This window comes from Convolutriloba macropyga, chromosome 7, assembly GCF_964194025.1.
Source record: "Convolutriloba macropyga chromosome 7, txConMacr16.3, whole genome shotgun sequence".
NCBI classification, from domain to species: domain Eukaryota; kingdom Metazoa; phylum Xenacoelomorpha; order Acoela; family Convolutidae; genus Convolutriloba; species Convolutriloba macropyga.
This window is the reverse complement of record NC_134474.1, coordinates 46,719,230-46,725,346: the sequence shown is the minus strand read 5'-3', so window position 1 is coordinate 46,725,346 and position 6,117 is coordinate 46,719,230. Positions and strand designations below refer to the sequence as shown.

The 6,117-nt window shown below is 33.1% G+C and overlaps 1 protein-coding gene across 1 annotated transcript in view; it reads left to right on the top strand.

The window, feature by feature from the left end:
* LOC142342922 (charged multivesicular body protein 7-like) overlaps positions 1-6,117 on the top strand; it is a 320,646-nt gene that overhangs the window by 260,193 nt on the left and 54,336 nt on the right. The gene's annotated exons all lie outside the window — the stretch shown is intronic.

Genomic DNA, 6,117 nt, shown 5'->3' with positions numbered 1-6,117 from the left:
GTTTTCCTGGATCGTTTTTTTTTTGGTTTGAAAGTGATACTTCGCTACGCTTTTGGGAATCTGTTACGGGTGTTCTTTTCCTACAACTCTGGTTGTCAACAATTTTGCTAAATTACGTCTCCAACACCGAAAAGGGAATCAGAAATTGAAAATGATAAGAATTGAGATATGGGTATTGTAATTGACCTACAGGTATAGTTTCCTTTGACCTACAGGTATAGTTCAAATTTCATCCTTGACCTACAGGTATAGTTTCGAATTTCATAATGAATCTTTGAATGATTCTTGTTTCTAGTGATATTGGTTTATAATGAGGTATTAAAATTTATGTATGTTCAATTAAATCCGACGTTAATTTCGCTGGGGATTTTTATCAAGCGTTATCTTTTGAAAGATGATTTTTTTTTAATCTGCAAACATGTAAATTAAACTAACCACTTGGTTAATGTACATGTTAGAAATTTATTAATCAAACATTATTTTTTTCTAATTTATAACAAACTAAGGTTCGGTTTTCGTAAATAATTTAATAAAAAAATATGTTTAAATCCTGCAGCCCTTCTGTCTATTGGAACTCTTTCGTGTCGTTTAAGCATTTCCGCTGTAACTTTTTGTTTAAATTTGGTCTTCGACGTTTCTTTTCTAATTGTAATTGGAAGTGTGTTCCATTTTCGAATAAAGTTACGAACAATTGAACCATTACTCCTTTTTGACTTACATTTTTGTTCTAAGAAAAGGTTATGGGTTCGTCTGTTTACAATAATAGGCACGTTTTCTAAAAATCTGAAATGTTTATTAGAGCGATTTCTTGTTTGTTGGAGAATATTGAAAAACCTATTTAAGACACCCGTGTTATTTGGAGCTCTGCCGGAAGAATTTTAGTCTCCAGAAGTAGATCTCGGGCAGTATCGTATTTGGTCTTCATAAAGCAAACTTTTATTCCCCAGTTTATCTGTTTGTTAATTCTGTCAATAGAGTAAGATGGTAAATTTTGAAAAAAAAATTGCGCTAAAATCTAAATGAGACAAAACTAGTGATTTAAAAAGATTTATTCTTGTTTTTAGCGGTACCTGATAACGAACCAAATATTTCTTGATCTGATTGCTGGAGCCATTTTACAGATAACCTTATTTAGTTGATTTTGGTATGTCAGTTCCCTATCAATTATTACACCTAAATATCTACATTTTTCAGATGCTTCCAATCGGTGTCCCTTGAAATCGACAGTTTCAATGATCGGCAATTTTTCATTCCTGAACACCATTAACTCCGTTTTTTTCTCATTCAAAGTTAACCTGTTTTGTTTCATATATTGATCTGTCTTGTTTAATGTATCTTCGGCTATTAGCTGCAAATTTGCTTCATAGTTTGTATGACATAGAATTGCTGTATCATCGGCAAACTGTAATACATCACAATTCGTTGATACAGCTTCACTGAAATCGTTGACATAAAGTATAAAAACTGGAGGCCCTAAGACAGTTCCCTGAGGAACACCGTGATTTATGACAACGCAATCTGACTTTGCTATCCCATTTTTTACACACTGTTTTCTATCACAAAGGAAAGAGTTTAATAAGATCCTTGCATTTTCTCCGATTCCATACCTTTTTATTTTGTTCATAAAAACATCTATAGATATTGAGCTGAAAGTCTTTGCTAAGTCTAAAAAGAGTGTGACAACAATTTTGTTTTCGTCAACGCATTGGTTTATCTTTTCAGTTAATGAAATGATAGTATCGAGACAGGATTTTTGCTTTTGAAAGCCGAATTGACTCTTGTTAATCAGACCATTAAGAGTTAGGTGGTGAGCTAGTTGTTCAATTAGTAATCCTTCAAAAATTTTTGCTAGAGTTGGTGTGACTGATATGGGTCGATAGTTTTCTGGTTCTAGTCGGTCTCCCTTCTTATAGACAGCTGTAACATGCGCTGTTTTCAAAATCTTAGGAAACGTGTTTTTGTTTATACATTCATTGACGACAAATTGTAAATGAGTTCCAATAGACAGTTTACTATCTTTTAGCGCCCATGCTGTTATATAGCCCGGTCCGGGAGATTTATGCTTAGGTAGATTATCAATAACATTATACAATTCTTTTCTGGTGACTGGTCGGAAGCTAAATTCCGGTCCATCAAATGTTAGGGAAGAACAATTTGGAGCAACGTCTTTGCCTTTGTATAATCCTAGTCTCGCAAAACAATTATTAAGAACATTGGCAATCTCTCTGTCATCCTCAACAAAATGACTATCTTCCCTTAATTTGTCAATTTTTTCTATTTGGCTGTTGGAATTGATCCTGTTTTTGATGAATTTCGATTGTTCTCTTGAAGTTGGTAGCTGCTGGAAAAAATTCTTTGTGTAGCTGCAGCTTTTTTCAGTTTTCTGTTCACTGAATTGCGTAAAGATTTGTAAAAGTCATAAATCTCTGATTTTGGGTTTTTCTTCCACGCATTAAAGAGACGGTGTTTTTCATTTATGAGACCACGTAATTCTTTTGTCAACCATTGCTTTTGTTGTTTTTTGGTACTACTTTCTACCAACTTCAAGGGTGCATGACAACTCAGTATATTTTCAAAAATTTTGATAAATTTTAAAAACTTTTCTTTCGGCTCATTTATCTGGTACATAGGCGACCAATCTTGCAGCGCAATGTCACGATTGAAATTTGATCTTGAATATTTCTTGGTATTACGTATCAAAAACTGCTTTTTCTTATCACTGTGATCTATTTTTAATGATGACTGATATACTATTGTGAAGTGATCAACTCCAGGAGTCGACTCTAGAACACTGGCTTCAAAAATTTGGTTCTTCGAGATAAAGCAGTGATCAATTAACGAATATTTTTCACCATTTGTCTATGTTGCCTCCGTTTCATTAACGTAACATAGCCCATTGCTTGCTGTGAAAATATTAAGTGACTGTCTACCTTTTGTGCCGAACAAGTTTATATTGTAATCTCCTAATAAAATTAGATTATCTGTATACGAATACACATTTGAGATTTCTACAGTCATTTCATCCAGAAAAAAGTTAGAAAGATTTACATTGGGGCAGTATGCTACATTAATGAGTAGTTTTTGTGTTAAAGGCTTACCAATTTCAATCCACATTGACTCAAAAAAACTTCTATTGATTGTGTTCAAATCATTTCTCATTTTTACTTCAAACTGTTTTGGGAACCCAAATACCTACCCCTCCACCTCTCTGTACATTAGTTAATGATGATCTTGGTTGGTGAACGAAGTGATGACTATTGCACAGACAAAACTCGGGAATGTCAGTTTTTTCGTTTATCCATGTTTCGGTAACAACTAGGACTGAGGTTTCATTAAGATTTTTCAAAAAACGAGACAATTGCTCATGTTTATTATTGAGGCTTCTACAGTTCATATACCAAAACTTGGGGAACTCCGATTTTCTCGCACACTCACCATTGTATTATCCATTGTTGTTATTCTATCCAAATTTGATGGACCTGGTTTTCTTTCAATGTCACCACATTTTTGTAGAATAACTACGATGATTATAAGTAGATATTTTATGTTAAATATTCCGAACCATAGTAAAAAATTTTTAATCTGATCGATATGACCGGAGTAAGGTTTTTTAAATTAGGTTTTCAACAAAGAGGCTTGGTAATGTACGTACGCACATAAGGTTCCGACCCTGCTCATCCACATTCTTGACTTAATTGGCCACCAAATGATGAAGAGATTTTCTATAAGAAAGAGAATTTCTATAATAAATAAAATCATAACAAGATCAAACTTGCATCAGATAAAACCTAAACAAAACAATTTAACCTATGCATTATTAGAAAAAATGTGGAACCTGTCCCCAATGCGACTGGTGAATAGGTTGACAAAAAAGAGCAAAGAGGTGCGAAGTTCAAAAATACGTTTCTATATTTGAAAAGAATTAATTTCACTAAAATCTCTAAAATTTTCTTTTATACCACCACAGAAATTAACTGAGATATAACAGTATCCAATGTTTAATTGCGCAAAATTTCAAAGCCAATTGGACCTACGATTTTTGTTATAAATTAAAAAGAAAACAAAAATCCTATAAAATGTACAAACACAAAATCTCAAATATTTTACGAAATCTCGTAGTAACAGCTGTAAGAAACCCGAGAAACAATAATATGAAGCTAAAATTGTTATAGAATTAAATTATAGTTTACTGGAAACGGGTTGTGACCTGTATTTATAGAGACTAAGCTACAAATCGACCGGAAAATTAATTTAAAAAATGACGCAGCTCAAATAACCAATCATGCTTTTGAAAACAAGTAACAGACTTAAGATTTCAAAAACATCGATGATTAAGTTGCAATGCATCAGTAAGCAAACTGGGCCTGTTAAAAATGAGACCAAGTCACGACCCCACCAAGTAACAACAAATGTGTAAAGAAGCCAAACCTTCAAACAATTTTACGAGATCAAACGGTTCAAGGCCCTATAATTATCAGATGTTACCTCAAAGAACTGTATATCGTCACTGTCTCCTCACTTTAACATCAAAGACTCTTCCTTCTGAAAGGATTCATTAGACACGACAGCGAAAAGATACCCAGAAATTGAACAGTATAGAAATATCAAAAATATTTTGTTGATTGTCGAAGCAACCAGTCACAACGTATAACCAAGCGCGAAACGTACAAACGAAGCTTGAGTCACCTAAATTAATATAGACATCTAATTACTGGGATTGATTTACATGGTTACAAAAACGAAAGCAAAAATGATACAGCAGAAATAAAACTTCTTTTTTTATTTCAATTTGGAAATCATAAAAGCAAACAGCTGTGAACTGAATTGTTTAACAAAGTTGATCCTACGTTTCGGGGAAGCAATTGAGACCTTTCGTTATTAGATATACAGTTTACAACATAAAAGGAAGACAAACATCGGCAAAAACAAAAAAAAAACTCTATGAAACTTTGCGAGATAAATGTGTCTCAGCCCAAAAAGCATAAATTATATAATAAAAACAAGTAAATGTTCAGATAGGCCTTTTTCCATCGCTGTGTTTGTTCCGTATTATGCTTTCCTTCAATTGCACTTGGCGATAATGCGATAAAACGACAAGGAAACAAAATTAACCCCAAATATACGCAGTTATGCTCAAAAAGTTGAAAAGGTGTAATATCAAAACAAAGAGAACAAAAGTTGCACACAAAGCCGCAAAAGACATTAAACAATAATCCAAAGGAAATTGGTTTCTGCCTATTTATACTGAGACGTCGCCCGAAGTTGAGAAAAATAAGATAAAATAGTGCCAAATTTCAAAAATTAGCCAATGTTTTCTTAAAACGAGTATATTCAAAGTCATAACAGACATTAGATAACAACTAAAAGAAGTGTCAAGGCTCATTCCTACCTGCTATAAAATAAATGGATTTTTGACTGGGGTAAATTATTTGTTGGGCTACAGAAAGGGTAACATATGAAAGCAAAATTCGAGAAGTACATAATTTTTTTTTACAAAAACAATTGGTCAAAGTCGTAGAATTCACGCTCTTATCTCTGAAACGGTAATATTATCACTTTGGGCCTCTTTTTTGTAAATAGTATTTGTCATTAAGTGAGCCCTGATTTGAATTTCTTGTAAATAAAAAAAGTATACGTAAAAATCATATAGGTAGCGGAAATAATTTGAAAAAAGTTCGCTCCCAATTAAAATCTAAAAAATTTTTATCGCACGGATCCATGGCAGGATAAAAGTCAGCCCAGATGTTGCTGGCCGTCTAACAAAATACTCATTTGTTCAAATGGTTGCCAAACAGATCAAATTTTTAACGAAATCTTTCTCATCTTGTCAAAAATAAAAATGCTTTTTCTATATTTAATGAGTTAAAATTTGCAAAAAACTGTAAAATTATAACTCCTGAAGACTCTCAAAGCCAGTGATTGTACAACTAGCGCAATTGTCAGCCTAAAAAATGTGGCCGCAGTCTTAAGGTACTTACTTCCAGCAAATTTAAAGCAAGTCGGCTGAAAAAGCAAAATTGGTCCCAACTTTTGTCCAAAAAAAGGTCGAATGTTGGAAAAGTTAACATAAATTCTAGCCAAGAAACTCGGATCGAACAATTTAGCAACCCTTCTCTA